Here is a 17,275-nt window from a genome sequence, read left to right on the forward strand (position 1 = left end):
TTGTGCTCCTCATTTCTCTAGAGCAGCCCGCTGTGTGGAGTTTGTCTGAGAGATACAATGGGTTATGATGATGCAAGGCTTTATGCAAATTGCAAGCATTCTTGTAGGTGGATCTGCCTTCGATGGGGGAGATGTGATCAAACTGCTTATAATCCGAAATAAACCTGGCCGCGAGGTTAGGGACTGATTTGATTGGGGATAGGTAGACTTTTGGTGTTCTAGAGAGAATGTCATTACCATAGTCCAATCTAGAAAGTACTAGTGGTTGAACAACTAATTTAAAGTCATCAGCAGGAATGAAGGGTTTAATTTTCTCGATGTGTTGTAGAGAGAAGAGAGCGCCTTTGGCCACATTTTTTATGTGGGGAGAAAGGCTGAGGTTCTGGTCATGCTTATTCCGAGGGATTTAACTGAGTTAGAGGTGGACAAAGAGCAGTTGAGAGCTTTAAGGCCAGAGATCCAGGGTTGAATGGGGAGCCAGTTGTTTTTAAGAGTGAAGAGAATGACCTCCGCTTTTTTAGGATTGAGTTTAAAGTGATTGTGATGAAACCATTTTTGAACCTTAGTCAGGGCATTGTTGAGGTGCAGGATGTCAGCCTGGGATTTAATTTTATAGTAAAGCTGGGTATCGTCAGCATAGAGGTGGTAGTTGATTCCTGCTTGCTTAAGAATGAGGGTGAGGGGTTCCATGAAGAAGTTAAATAGAGAGGGAGAGATAATAGAACCCTGGGGTACATCCAGGGAGACAGGAACGTGGCAATTGATGATTTTAATGTGTTGGGTTCTGTGCTGAAAGAAGGAGGTGAACCATTCAAGGACAGGACCATTGAAGCCGAACAGATCTTTGAGGGTGTTGAGTAAGGCGGAGTGGTTAACAGTATCGAAAGCAGCAGGGAGGTCAAGAAGAATGAGAAGGGAGGCCTCCCCCTTGTCGAGGGAGTGATGGATGTCATCGACAATGTTGAGCATAGCATAGATTTATGCCAGCATATATTGTGAACGACACACTGATAGGGCGATTGTGCTGCTTATGTACATGGATATTACTTGCAAGGCATGGATGCATTTTGGGGGTTATGCTCTGACTCAGCTACAACAATGAATTCAGGGCTAGGGTGAGTCATAACCCTGATAAGCCGTGGGGGAGATGGATTCTAAATAATGGATGCAGTGGATGTCGTCCACTCAATTCATGGCCTCGACACATATGGAGAGTGGACTGCCCCGTCCCGCTCCACAAGGAGCAGATTATCCACAAAAGCAAACTGGGTCCAGCACTGGGGCATTTTGGAATTTCAATAAGGGGTTCTGCTCCCGGCACACCTGCAAGTTTAAGCATGAATGTTCCAAAGGCGGAGGATGCCACCCCCTCACGCATTGTTTCACACTGGCCAGACCCGCAGAACAGTGGAAGGCCTCTAGAGGCTGGGAACAGGCGGGACCTATCGGCCCCTACACCAATTAGTGTGGTAGCCATGATACCTTGGCTCTCTGTGTAACCGGACAGGGAGGCAGCTCTGCATTTGGAATGGGGATTTACGGGAAGGGTTTCAGGTGGTGTAACAGGGCCCTAGGGGGCACGGGTCGGCTGACAATTTGAAATCAGCCAGGGAACGCCCCATCTGATAGCGACGAAACTGGAGAAGGAAGTCGCTGAGAGCATGGTGGCAAGCTCTTTCTTTGAGCGGTTCCTGACAGATTTGATTATTTCACCTCTCGGGGTGGTGCCTAAAAAGGGAGTTGGGGAATTCAGGATGATTCACCATTTATCCTGACCTGCAGGGGGTCAGTCAGTGACTTCATTGCAGAAGAGGATACCAGGGTGCAATACGCCTCTGTAGATGATGATATCCACCTGATGAGAAAGTGTGGGCGGGGGGCTGAACTGACAAAGTGCGATATCAAGTGTGCCTTTCAGTTGCTCTCCACACATCCTGCTGATTTTTCTTTGCTAGGCATGCAATTTAAGGGGGGGGTGTATCTATGTGGGCAAAGTTTTGCCTGTGAGGTGTGCTAGATGCAGAGGAGTTCAAAAAGCAGATGCCTCTCGACATCTGGGCCTGGAGGGAGAGAGAGTTGTGGGGCTGGTAGAGAGATTGTTGGCCACCAGGAGAAGCTTTCGGCTGGCATGGAGTGAGTTTGGGGAATTTACAGGACATTCACCAGAGTTGGTGCTGCTGGAGCGACAAGAAACTGAACAGGGATTGTCATGTTTTGTTTTATCTTGTATTGACAGAGGTCTGTCACCCACTACAATTGCAGGCAAGTTGACGGGGAACTCATTCTATGGCAAGCTGTATTGGGGTTTTGACCCTGCCAGGGATGAGATTCCGGGCTGGATTTTGAAAGGGTGGGGCAGGGAAAGGGGTTCGGGGAGAGAGGCTTTGCGGGAAGCTATTACATTTCAGCTGTTACAGGTTTGTTGGCTGTTTTGCTCTTTTGTTGTTATGAACTTTTGTAGGTTGCAGTGTTCTGCCTATAAATGAGTTGGATGGTTTTTTCGGCATTTAGGGTATCGGTGCTGTTTGGGTACCTCTCGAGCTGTGGGAGTGTTGTATGAGGAGGTGCGTTTGGAGCAGGGATCAATGGGCATCTGGCTGCGTCAATCAAAGATGGATCAGCAATTGGGTGACCTGTGGAAGAGTAAGGGGTTCGACAGATGGGATCTTATAGGTATCACCTGCATAGAGGACCTGTGGGCCAAAACGGATATTTAGCCCTTTGCACCGCTACAGAAACAATATCACATGGCTGAATCGGAGCGCTTCCGCTACACACAGGTTCGACACGCACTTAGTTCGTACACACCTTAAGCCTGGGACCACACTGCCGGAATCATCCCCATTGGAAGATAGAGAACTGGATGGCCATCTCCCTGATAGCACCATTTCCCTGTTATACAAAAAGTTGGTGAATAACATCTCGGATCCTCTCAAGGCTCTCCGAGAGAAATGGAACAGGAATGGTATAGAAATGGATGACGTACCAATACCAGCTCGTCTCCGCCTTGTCCAGCTAAAAGTTCTCCATCGTATTTATGTAACGGGCCCCAACTGATGCGAATGGGAAGGGTAGATGATAGCGCCAGCAGGCGGGGCTGTGGCTAGCTGGGAACCTTTTTCCATATTGTTTGGGAGTGTACACACGTCCAACCCTTCTGGCGCAAAATTCACGACATTATCAACACTGTTTTGTCTGTGCAACTTCAAGTGGAGGCCCGTAGGTGTCTCCTGAACATTTGGGAGCCAACTGATTTAAATGTTTGCATGACACAGCGGGTAACGCTGTGGCTTATGTTGGTTAAGAGGAATATCACCCAGCGGTGGGGTGCACTGACTCCGCCCACGGTCCAGGACTGGGAAAAGGACTTTGATTCGGCAATGTTTAGAGAAAAGACTGTGTATGTAGCATGTGGGTGCCCTCAGAAATGGTCCCGGGTGTGGGGCCTTGGAATTCCTACCGTGGAGGAATATGTCAGCCTCCCTTGGCCCCAGTGATGGACGAACCCCCGTCACCCTAGCCTATCCGTCGATGTGTAAGTGCATTTCTGTAAGCTCACCCACTGTACCAATGATGCCGATCAAGATGCTCCCTTTGAATTGTCATGCTTTGCTGATGTTTTTTTGTTATTTTTTTCAAAAAATGTTTTACAAAAAAAAAAATCAAAGATGGATCAGACGTGAAGAGATAGATGGGGATGGCTGTGCGAGGTAGGTAGTGGTTTGTCCAGTGCAGGAATAGTGCGGTTTACAGAACTGGCCTGGCCAGAGGCAATCGTGGATTTTTTGTCATGCCGATGGCAGTAGGGCCATTGCTTTCCAGTTGCTGGCGGTGTTGCGCATGGCCTTGTACAGACTTGGTAGGGACCCGGCTAGGCTTGCCATGCATTCTTTGTTATGTTATGCGGTTTTGTAGAGCGCACGGCTGCCCCGACAAAGGGGCGTCGCGGCGCTGAAAGCAGAAAACTTCAACAGCCTCTAACAAGAAGGAGGCCTAAAACGGAGGAAAGAGGTAAGTTTTGATTGATTTACGGAATGCAAAATAATTCTTCAGGCTGCGGATGGAAGTAGGAAGCACGTTCAAAAGATTGGCTGCCAAGGTGCGGAAGGAACGCCCCCGGCACGTACTCGCCTCACCCGGGGGATAACTGCTAACTGCCGTCCCAGCGACCGAAGTTGACGGGAAGGGGTTAAAGGAGCAAGCAAATTGTCCAGAATACCTGGGGCAGAGGAGTTCAAGATTTTAAAAGACATGCAAAGGTACTTAACTCTGTGGGGCTCACTTTTCGTGACGCACCAACGGCGTAAAAAATGTGCCTTGTTGCGCCATATTTACAAAGTAAAGCATCTAGGTAGATGCGACATTTTGTAAAGCCATGCGCCACATTATACTTGCTCCAGGTATAATGTATGCAGAGGGGCATTCTGACTCAAGTAAAGGCCATAGAAGTGATGCAGTGAAATCTATAGGATTTCACTGATTCACTTCTAGGATGCAAATGCATCAATATCTTACGCCTGCCTCATGGCATGCGTAAGACTGGCGCAGGCACATTTCACATGGGACTTGCCCATGTGTAATGACCCATTGCTAGATTTGCGTCACTTTTGTGACACACTCCAGAAATGCGTAATTTTTCTGCCTACAGATACGTCACAAATACTGACGTATCTGTAACTCCTTGCGACATAATGTGTCATACTGTAAATATGACGCATCATTAGTGTCGCAAGGAGGGTGCTATGAAAAGTGACGCATCGCTGTTTTCTCGCAGCAATGCGTCACTTTTCATAAATGAGGCCCTGTACGTTTGGCCACAAGCAGCCAGTGGAGCCAACTAATAGCACCTGACACAGAGCAAGTCCTAGGCAATCCTACGAGAGTTATGGCCGCAGCATTCTGCACCCTTTGCAGTCTCAAGATTTCAGTCTTGTTAGATACCAGATAGAGTGATCTGGCATAATCCAGTCTCGCCAGAATGGAAGCCTGAACAATAACCTGCCTGATGGAGGGGTAAAAAACCCCAAGCAGAGGTTAGAGCCCCCACAATATGCCAAAACAGGTCCCCATCACCTTCTTAGTTTGGGTCAGGAAGCTGAAGGCAGAGTCTACTCAGACACCCATGTTTTTTACCACCTGTTTAGGGGCAGGTGCATGCCCCAAAGTGGCAGGCCACCAGTGCTCACTCCACAGCTCAGAGTCTTTCCCTACCAGCAGTACCTCAGACTTACTGGCGTTGAGCTGGAGACAGTTGGCAGTCATACACTCTGCGATAGCCTCAAGGTCACTCCGGAACTTGCAAGCGTCCTGCGTGGAGTCATTCGAGAGTGCGACTACCAACTGTGTGTCACCGCATATGATACTGCTGTTAGCCCTCTGCTCTTAGCTACCATGGCTAACTGTTGTACATACAGTTTGAAGAGGGTAGGGTTCAAGGCGAGCCTTGCGGCACCCCCTGTTTGGTAGTATGGACTCTAGAGGCAAAAGGGGGATGTCTACTTGGAAGGTCCTTTCCATAAGAAAAGAGGCTAACCAATCCAGGGCCGAATCCACAATGCCCACTTCCTCCAACCATTTCAGCAGAATCGGGTGGGACACTGTCGAACGTGGCACTAAGGTCTAATAATATCAGTGCCGAAGAACGATCCTCATCCAGAGCCCACCTCAGATGTTCGGTCACAGCTAAGGGAGTGGATTCCATGCTGTGACCAGGACGGAAACCATTCTGGGAGGGGTCCAGTATATTATTTTCCTCCAGATAGCCCGTCAAGATATAATTGATATAGACCTCAGAGATCTTGGAGACCCAGGGCAGGAGTGAGATGGGGCGGAAGCTCTCTGGTTTGGGTGTGTCGGGATTGAGTTTCTTTAAGAAGGGGACCACCCTGGCTAGCTTCCATGAGCTAGGGACAACCGCCGTAGAGAAAGACAGATTGATCACCTGGCTCAGGGATGTAAGGAGCACAGTTAGGACTTTCAGGAATTGGTCAGGCTTACAGGGGTTGGTGGGGAGCCCGACTTAACATTGCTACAGAGCACAGAAAGTTCCTCTTGGGAGATCTGCGGAAAAGTGGCCAAAGTATGCAAAGGAGGAGGTCTTGGAGCGGTGATGGCAGTGGCATGTTTGGGGTGGTCTTGAGGACGGATTAGTGAGATTGGCAGGTGGAGGTAGAGGTGCTGTGAGCACTATGTGAAGAAGTAATGGGGGTTGAGGAATGGTTCAGATTCATAAGTTTGAGACATTGCTAATGTTAATAAAGTTAATAGAATGTTTGTAACCCTGTCCTAATAAATGGCCTCTTACGCTAGGATAACAACGTGGAGTGTGGCTATTGCACGATGTCGGCCCCCGGGTGAAGTGACGGTCCCAGACTAGTCTCCCCTTGGGGTGCTTAGTGCTTAGCACAGGACAGGGTGGGGATAGGCTAGCTAGGGGTAAGGGGCGAGTGGAGGTTTGTTCTATATAGGCATCAAGAAGAGCATGTCCGGCCTCTTTCTGATGCCGAGCACAACCGGGAGGGCAAGATTAATGAGGACCACCCTACATGTGGGAGATTTTCAGTTGTGGTTGTTTTTACATTGTGTTGCCAATTTAGGGCAGGTTGCAGGATGTAGGCGGTATTTTGGGGGCTGGTGGGTCACATGCAGGCGTATCCACCCCTCAGGGGGAGGAAGGGAGCACAGGTGACTGAAAGCGGTTCATGGGATGCGATGAGCAGGGGAAGTATCTTCAATGGAGGATGTTTGTAGGTCAAGTGGGGGAGTGACTGGGTATATGGAACAAGGTCAGTGAGTTAAAAAGGGGAGGATGAAGCAAAGAAATTGGACTTTGAAAATTGAAAGCGGGTGAGTTGAGAAGGGTACAGGAGAGCAATGGGTCTGTCATGTTTAAGTTTAGATTCATAAGTCTGAGACATTGTTAATGTTAATAAACTTAATAGAATGTTTGCAACCCTGTCCTAATAAATGGATTTTTACGCTAAGATAACAACGTGGAGTGTGGTTATTGCACGAACATCAAGCAGGAGGTTATGTTAGACCTAATAGTAGACATACACACACTATGCAGTGACGCAATACTCTGTTCATGCTAATTTAGAAAAACATTAATGGCACAATAGCAGGGGCAAGTGATATCTGCAAGCGTGCCTTTTCTGAAGGATTCATTTATGGGTGCTATATTGCCAAAATACACATACACAGCTTTTCCTGGCAAAGTAAGCAAATTGCATGAGTCTAATATCCAATTTTATAGACTGGGAAACTTCCTTTGAGTCTTTGGTAGTGTAGATGGGACACACTTATTGAGACCGAGGTCTCTCTGTAGGAAGAGCCTGCCCTCACTCAACATGCAAATGCTGTGCAATGTAGGGTGCCTCATTACTGACATTTCGCCACATTGTCTGGGCAACATGCATGGATCACGTATGTACCCTCAGTGTGCCATATGTGACCATATTTCAAGAGGAGTGCTAGTTCATGGGTCCAAGTGTTGGGGTGGTCACCACCACTGTACACCTAATATGTTCGCCTGTGCACCCCCAGTGCTGTTGTAACACACTAAACGACCAGATGTCTGATGGGACAAACCTTTGGAATATGATATAAGAGATTTTCCTTACTCAAGAGGAGTAAGGTTATAGAGTACTATTCAGAGACACTTTGCAAAATCATAGCCACATGTTGAATATTGCATAACAGGGTCTGACTCATTTACTAGAAGAAGAGGACTCAGATGAAGAGAACCTCTGCTCTTGGTTACTTCCAACCTTACCAGTAGGAAAGAGAACCACAAAAGGAAAAGCACTTAGGGCTGATTTTGCCGGCAACGATTTCCGAGATCAGCAAAACATGTAATTTAAAAATTAAATGCATGTGGATAGTGTATTCTATTGGTAAACACATGTATCTTTTCATTCACAGGAGCAAAACAAATATTGTTAGAGCTGACATTTTACCAGAACTCAGTGATGATGATAGCAGAGAATACTACGAATCCGAACAACTATAAATACAACATGCAACCAATAATAATTCTTAATCTTACTGAACCATAGCTTCTGTTCTCCCTCTGCCCACACTAGGCCTCTCACTCATGAGCCCTGTGGCAGTGCTTGCAACGTCCTCGCCGTGCCTCCTCCTGTGTCTTACTGTTGCATTCACCAGCCAAGCCCTCATGCTAGAGAATTCTTTTGTCAACTGGAACAGCAGTCCTCATTGAAGCTTTTGATGCTTTGAGCTCAGCAACTGCAGTAAAGACTTGCATAAGGCCCTCTGACACATCGCCACTCTAGTGTGATGACTCGACCTAGATGTTCACAGTGAGCCTGCACAAGTTGCATGTAGTAGTTACTAGTCTGTTAACCAATCTTCTAAAGCTCTGCAGGTGGCTGTCAGAAAGATGATGATTTTGTGCCACTAAATCAACTTTTTCAGCAGGGCTGGCTAGTGCTTGAGCACACTCTCAGGAGAGGAAGAGAGTAGGATGCAGTACACAAGTAGCTCAGCACAAGGACTGGCTGATTCATCAGGGTTGAGATATTTTTCATTGTTTGCACAGTGTGTGACTGCATCTGCGTTGGTCTAGATTCCCACGTGCGCCTGAGTCACAAGTGAGTGCTCTTGAATCGTGAAAGGTGCGCGCCCTGTTATCAGTGCAAGCCGTATTCTTGGCTGGGGGGAGATTATTATGTGGCCCTGGGCGAGGCCAACTCAGCGCCATAGGTTTTCTGGGCTCGATCCTCTTTTTTCACATTCTGCGCACTGTTGATTGGGCATTGCGAGTGGCTAGGGAGGAGTCCATTAGGCATTTGGACTCACTGACCTTTATGCAGCCCCTTGTAACATCCAACCAGCAGTGAGTAGAGCCTCAGCTGATGCTCAGGACAGAAGGGGTTCCTTCATTCAGGGAGTGCGCATCATTTGCAGTGCATTTGAAGCGCCCCTGTCCTGGTCTCCAGTCCTACTACTGAATGCTCTCTCTCCCCCAAAACTAATAATGACAGGAGTGCGCAGTGTGTTAGGGTGAATTACAATTTAATGAGCCTCTGACCTGCCTTCTGAGAGAGGAATCAGCTGGCATAATGTTGGTTACAAGCCGTCCTGCAGCCTTGTGACCTTCCTTCATTCAGGTCAGTGTTTAGAGAGGGGAGTTCTGTGTATGTTCCACAAAGATCCTCCCTCGTGTCCCCCATGCTCAGACCTTGGTTCAGTCTCATTTCTGTTTGACAACAAACAGATGTAGTTTATTCTTTCAGAGCCACCCAAGAGGCCTTGAAAAACAGGTTTGGACCGTACCTGGCTGCCAGACAGCTTTTAACTATATGTAATGATAACTGTTAGATACAACACATATCAGATGGCTTTGACTACAACAGTAGAAATAAAGTTCAATTAGGGAATCAATTAGTTGCTTTCTTCCGATGATACATAAGCTATAGATCGATAGATAGACAGATAAACAGATGGATATAAACTTGAAAATCTTTGACATCAGTAAGCGTTTCTCCTTCTGACAAGACATTATCATGTGTTAAAAAAACTCTAAAATTTCCTTGAAAAATGAAAACTTCTTGAAATTGGCCTGATGTGATTCTCAACTTTAATTTGAGGCCTTCAACCACTGGGCTTGTCCACTGCAAGGGGCGTCACTAGTCAGCTAGTTTTACAAAATCTTAGCCTGAGCCATAAGACTGTAGCTTCCCAGTAAGAATTGTCTGCCAGGCATGCTTGTCTCTTTTAAGTTGTTTACACATTGTTGTACATTGTGGGTGATTTCTGAGACGAGTATCTTATCTCATGACCATTGGAGGCTCAGTGAGGGGCTGTCAGTGGCAATGACCACCATATCAACATTGTGACTAGGTTGCCACAGCGTATCCTGGGACTCTGGCTCTGGTCTAAAAGGTTTGTGTTCTCTGCCCATGGGCGTCTGGACTGGGTTCAGTGAAACTTCACTTGAGCTGTGGAGTCCAAGGTATTGTAGCCTCATACAACCCCACTAAGCATACCGGCTAGGATGATGTTGATGCTTTCTGGATTACTAACAGTCATATAAAGGGATCAGGGATGCAATGGTAATTCAAAACCACTTTCATTCTTTAGAATAGCACACTCAAGCACTGCACTAAGGAAAGACACTAAGGGCCTGATTACAAAGTCAGTCAGAAAGCCTCCGACTGCTGGTCGGAGGTTTTCTGACAGACATTGTAGGTTTAAACTCTGACCGCTGTATTACAATGATGGTGGTCGGAGTTTAAACCAGCTGGGGAATCCGACTGCATACAGACAGGCTCAAGGAACCCATTGGCCAGTCAGAATGGCCTCAAAATCCCATAGGGACGGCGTTTCCCCCATCGGGATTATGATGTAAGGATTATGACAGCCTTTCATTTCGGCATTTGCGACATGGAAAGGCTGTCAGAAAGTCACTTTGGGGCCCCTAGCAGGTCCTCTTCCCCACTGGCCCTCCCAATTTGGCCCCCGGGGGGCACCCCCCTGAAAACCCCTGCACCGTGTGGCAGGCACAGTGAGGCACCTGTCACACTGTGCGGGGATTTTCACAATCTCCCATTTCTCAATGGGAGCTTGTGCTGCCGGCGGTTTCTGCCGGTTGCACAAGCTCCCATAGAAAAATGGTGAAGTCGCATTGTAATAAGGTGTGCGGAAGCGCCAACCTATGGTTGGGCGGTTAACACACTGAAACTGTTGTAATCAGGCCCTATGTATGTTTTTTTTGTTTAAGAGTTTTTATTGAGTTTTAGAGTAACATGAGAAACAGAAATAAGAAAACAAAGGAATAACATCATATATCAGAAAAATAAAACAAAGTAAAAAATATTCTATGAGCAAACGATGGAAAAATGCAATAGTATTAAATGCTACTAGAAAAAGAGGGAAGAAATAAAAGAAAAAGAAGAGAAAAAAACATAAAAGAGAAAAAGAAGGAAGGTAACATTGTGAATGATAAAATGATGGAAATGGAAAGAAAGACAGAAAAAATTAGACGTATTTAAGACAAAAATGCATGTGAAGCAAGATAAGTTGTGAAAGGTAACCAAAGAAGATCAGATTTAATTTTCTGGGGTATAGAGGAAGAGGAGACAGTAGCAATTCAATGTTCATCACAAATAAAATTCCACCAAGTCAATGATGATAATTTGGAATTGTCTTTCCAGCATGACATAATAACTTTCAAAGCTAACGCTATAAATAGGTCAAATAATTGGGATATGGGAGTACCACCTTCAAAATCAGGTGAAGAGGAACCTAGAAAAACATTTTGCAATGATAACGTTATATTACATTTGAGAACAAAACCAGCATAGGGGAGACGAGGTAGGGGAAAACGTGAATATACAAACAGGAGTTATTACTGCTCTATTATAGATAAAGTAGAACGATTGAGTAATGCGTGCAGCAGCTGAAATTTTGAAGAACTTAGAGCATAATTTATCCCAATCAGAAACAGGTATTGAGAAAGCTAAGTCAGTTTCCCAGGCTAATTCTGTGAGAGATTTAGGTCGTTCAGTAATATGAAAAGATAGCAGTTTATAAATATGAGCTGCTTTAGGTTTATGTTCTTGAGAAATATTATAAAGCGGTGTAGCTGGAATTAGTGAACTGAAAACATTGGAGAGGTCAAATGTATTTTAATGAGATTGCAGAGCTGTTGATATTAAAATATATTCATCCAGGAAAGTATCTGGTAAACAATATTGCAATTGTAACATCGAAAAGGGAATAACAGAATTCAAATGAATGAATTGATGAACAAAAATAATTCCCTTCTCCTTCCAATGTTTGTAGTAGAATGACTTACTTTTGTATTTAATGTATTTGTTGTACCAAATAGTAGAGGATAAAAAACAATGAAGGGGATCAAGGCCATCAACAAATATGTTATTTAGTAGGTTTTGGGAGTATTTCAAAATAGGATTATTAGCTATGAATGTACAATTAGACATATAAATTATATTACAAAAAAAAATCTTTTAATAAAGATCGTTCCAAAGAAATCCATTGCAGTATAGGAGTGTCACCAAAGTCAAAGGAAAGGGCATAAAATGTCTGATTAAAAATGCATGGCGATATGTTTTGAAATCAGGAAAACGCACACCTCCTTCAGATTTGGGACGTTTGAGCTTTGCAAGAGAAATGCGTGGGTGTTTTTTGTTGCAAAGAAATTTAGTACAAATAGAAGTAATTTGAGGAAAATATGATAAGGGGATTTGAAAAGGTAACATAGATAAAGTATATAGGATATGAGGGACAATCATCATTTTTTTTTTTTTATAAAATTTTTATTTTGATTTATCAGAAGGACAAAGAAAGAAACAGCGGCAATCCCGCACATCATCCCACACAGGGGGCATAAACCAGGCACTATGCAGTGGTGATAAGCAATAGCGAACCGCAACCGGACATAGCAGCAGGGCACTGCCATAGGGCAAAGGAGCAGTCTCTGCGTGAGCATAGTACTAAAAGTCCATCCACATGGAAGCTCAGCAAGAGGTGGCGTAGCCGCTTGTGCCCAGAAAGTTATCGTGTCCGGATCTGAAAGGCCTCAATCATGGGTGCCTCAAACTAACAAGTAACAAAACGCAGTATCCCTCCCCCCTATCCCCCTCCCCTCCAACCCCCCCCCCCCTATTGGTGGTGACCGCAACACTCCTCAGACATTCATGTGGCCCCTTCATTAAACCTGAAATAGGTGAAGTGCTCGTATGGAGGATGGGCAAACTGCAGATGGAAGACCTTTTGAGAGGAAGCGAACCAAGGGACCCCAGCGGTACTGAAAGTTTTTGAAGTTGCCTAGGAAGATGTCCGCCACTCGTTCCATGCTAAGCAGCTTCCATGGCTTTGCGTGCCATAAGGAGATCGCCGGAGCCTCCGGCTTTTTCCAGGCGGCGGCCAGAGTAAGCTTGGCAGCTCCAAGACAGAGCCACAAAATGTGTTTGTCCGCACGCGTTTGAAGTTCAAGGGCGGGATCTCGGAGGCCCAGTAATACATAAGCCATAGAGTCCGCCACCGGATAACCAAGGATCTCCTTAATGTGGGAGAGGATCTCTTCCCAGTACGGGCGAATAATTGGGCAGTCCCACCAAATATGGCGAAAATCCCCCAGCAGACCACAGCCCCTCCAGCATCTGTCGGAAGTAGCCGGGAATATACGATGGAGTCTGCCCGGGTACAAGTACCAGTCCATGAGCGTCTTAAGGTGGGCCTCTCTCAGATCCAATGAGTGATTGTGTGTTGCAATATCGCGCCACAGGGCTGACCATTCCTTGTCTGAAATGTCCTGCCCCAGAAGCTCCTCCCATTGCCCCATGTAGCGGGGACGAGGCGACACCGCTGAGGCAAGTAGAAGCTGGTAAAGGAAAGAAACGACACCTTTCATGGCAGAGGTCCGGAGGATAAAGGCCTCAAAGGGTGAGGGAGGTCTCGTAGCCGCATTGAGGACCTCAGGTGACATGGCCCAATGGAGCAGCTGGACATGGTGGAATCGTTCCGATGGCGGGACACCATAGTCCCTCATACAGTTATCAAAGGAAAGCGGAGCGTATCCGTGAAATAGGTGGGTTAAAGCCCTACAACCCCCCTCCCTCCACACCCTGAAGGGGCCCTCCTGTAGTGCCGGCAGAAATGCCGGATTAAAGTGTATAGGCGTGAACGGAGATGGAAATGTGGTTCAACGGTCATCAGAGGCCAACGTATCCCAGACCTTCTGAGTGGTACTGGTGGGAGTACTAATGTAAGCGTTGTGGGGCCTGTCTTTCTTGGGTTTCCAGGCCAGGTCCCAGATTGAGCTACCTGCGACACTCCTGTCCATGTGTGACCAGTGTTTCTCCGAGGTTTGTTGGGACCATTCCACCAGTACTCGTAATTGTGCTGCTTTGTAATACAGATGCATATCGGGAAGACCCACACCTCCTTCCCCCTGTGACCGTCGCAAAACTGTGAAAGAGAATCGCGCTCGACCCCCTTGCCAGACAAACCGGAGCATTTGAGTTTTAAGGCGTCAAAAGAAGTCTATGTCCATAGGGATAGGGAGCGCCTGAAAGAGGTACAGGTATTTGGGGAGGAGGACCATCTTTATGGCGTGAATTCTGCCCAGCCATGATAGGTATTTGGGCTTCCACCGATCCAAGTCAGCCCGGGTCTGTGCCAACAGCGGAGGAAAGTTTGCCGAATACAATTTCCCAATCGTGGGCGTCAAATGATCCCCCAGATAGACGATGGAGCTGGAGGCCCAAGCCAACGGGGTAAGAGGTCGCACTTGCTCCACCTCTGCAGGCGAAAGCGTGAGGTTTAACACATAGGATTTGTCATAATTGACCTTGAAGCCGACCACCTCCTCAAAGCGCAATAACACCTCTCGGACATGTGGTAGAGAGCGTGCCGGGTCCGTAATAGAGAGCAGGACATCATCCGCAAAGAGGGTTATTTTGTGCTGCTCTCCGGTAAAGGGAAGACCCCGTATCTCCTCGTGCTCCCGCACTGCTAGACAATAATCATTTTAATGGTGTTAAGTCTACCCCACCAGGATAAATGAAGAGGTGACCAGGAAAGTAACAGAGATTGAATCTTATTGACTAATGCATTAAACGTATGCTTAAGTGTGACATTCAAAGTAGCAGAAAGCCATACACCAAGGTACTTGATTTTATTAGGACACCAAGTAAAATTAGTATCTTTAAACATATATTGGTATCATAAGGAATTCAACGGTAGTACTTCTGTTTTTGAGAAGTTCAATTTATATCCCGAAATACTGGAATATAATTTAACCTCTTCTAGAAAGGGAAGAATGGATGTGATAGAGTTAGACATATAGACTAATATATCATCAGCGTGAGCTGACATTTTAGTTTCTAGAGAGTTATGAGTGAGACCAGAAATATGAGTCAACACAGATACGTTCACGGAATGTTCAAGGCATAGAACAAATAATAAGGGTGAAAGAGGGCATCCTTGGCGTGTACCTCTAGATAGGGATTTTAAAAAAAATGGTTATTTACAAAAATACTATCCCTGGGGTGGGAATATAACAGTTTAACCCTTTAACTTCTGCCGTCGGCCGCTGGCCGTCGCAAGCACTACCTCGCTGGTGCTGCGAATGTCCAACGGCCGACGCGGCCCCACCCACTCCGCGGAACCGCCGCACTGCCGCAAAAAAACGGCTGCGGCTAAAGTGTTGATATAGGACATAAAAATTGGGCGAATACAAACCTTTGAAGTGTTTTAAACATGAATTGACAATTAATTTGGTCAAAAGTCTTCTCGACATCCAAGAATAGAGCAGCTAAAGGGGATGTAATTTTCTTACATAAGAAAATGATATTAGCAAACATACGAGCATTGTCCGCAGCCAATCTGCCTTTAATAAAACCCGATTGATCAGTTTTAACCAGCAATGGGATAATACTCTCCAGGCGAGTTGCAAGAATCTTTGCGAATATCTTACAGTCATAATTGATTAATGATATAGGACGGTAATTTTTACAAAGAGAATGGTCTTCGTCGGGATTGGGTATAAGAACAATCAAGGCTTCCATGAAGGAACCAGAGGCTTTGGATTCAGCAATAAAGGAATTGAAAAGTGCCAAAAGTTTGGGAATGATAATAGAGGCAAAGGCGGAATAAAATTCAACAGAAAGGCCGTCAGGCCCTGGAGCTTTTGACTTCTTCAAGGATTTAATAGCATGAGTTATTTCTTGTAAAGTAACATCTCTCTCTAATAAGTCAAAATCATCAGGGGGGGGGGAAGGCCAGAAAAGAAGGTATCTACATTTTGAGGGGAGGGATTTGTATCATCGGAATATAGTGACTGATAGTACTCATGAAATACATGAGCAATGTCCTCATCCGATGAAGCAAGAGTATTAGTAGAGTCATTTAGAATAGGACCAATATTTTTACATTCAGATTTGATTTTTAAGTGGTTGGCCAACATCTAACCGGCTTTATGTTGACCTCCATGATATTTAGATTTAATTTTAAGAAGGACATTACCAGCATCAACGGTAGCCAACTTATTAAGCTCAGACTTGGCCTTAATCAGTTCATGCAGTGTTGAGGGGGATTTGGAGGTAAAATATGTATGTACCAAAAGTTTCAGTTGTTGCAATTTTCTTTTTGTTTGCAACATATGAAAGAGTGAAAGCACTAAAAGATGCCTCAAAAGCAACCCAAGTATTAGATGTGGAGGTGTCAGAAGAGTTATTACAGTGAAACAGTGAAAAATTCATTGATAAATTTAGTAACTGCTGTAATGAAAGGGGTATCTGACAATAAAAGAGTATTTAACTTCCATCTGTTAAATTTGGGGGAGTTTAAAGAAAGATCCAAAACAGAAAGAACAGGTGCATGATCAGAAATGAAAATAGATCCAATCTCTGATGACAAAAGCGATGGGAGTAGGGATTTACCAATCAAAATATAATCAATCCTAGAGCGAGTTTGATGAACATTCGAAAAAAAGGTAAATTCAAGCGAATCGGCCCTATGTATGTTTAAAAGTGTTTTATGTCAACTGTGTTTTCCTGTTACTTAGTACATCAGAAATAACCACACAGAAAATAATTTAAAAAGCACTTATGCATGTTACTAGCCGTGAAAATAAAATGAACAATTCTAACATAATTAGAATGTTCTAAGTAGTCTAAAAACTACTTGCGCTACAGTATGAGAGCATTGAGTAGCTAACTGGCCTCTAGAGCTTTTTGGGGCTCAGCGCGATGCACACCTTTTCACAGTGGTTCAGCTAGGGTTAGCAAACTTCAGTTGGGTGGTTTGAGACCTTTGTTTCATCTGGAAGAAGCTGACAACACCAGAGCAGATTATCAATAGAATGGTGGAGAATCCTCCAAAACGACTCCAGAACAAGATGTGAAAAAACGAAGGAATCAGTCCAAATACAGCATTAAACCCAGTCATCAGACTTTCTCCAATGTTCTTTAAAAAGTGCACAAAACCATTTCTACCAGATATGTTGAAAATCGTTGGCACAATCTCCACAATACGTGTAGGTAGTATGTAACAGCCTCTGTATCTTTGAAGCAGTAGTGGCTGTCTGCGAGTCCTAAATCTCAGCTGCAATGTCAAAGGGATTTCCTTTTGTAGTAAAAATGCCACAAGTTCACTAATTTTGACACAACACATGAGCTTCATACGAATTCTAGGCCAAGAGATACCTTTGATTACATGTTGAGGTGGGGGTACACGTTAACACCACAACACGGTATTGGTTTAGAACCTGCAATCACATAAGGCA

This window comes from Lissotriton helveticus, chromosome 3_1 (genome assembly GCF_964261635.1).
Source record: "Lissotriton helveticus chromosome 3_1, aLisHel1.1, whole genome shotgun sequence".
Classification (NCBI taxonomy): domain Eukaryota; kingdom Metazoa; phylum Chordata; class Amphibia; order Caudata; family Salamandridae; genus Lissotriton; species Lissotriton helveticus.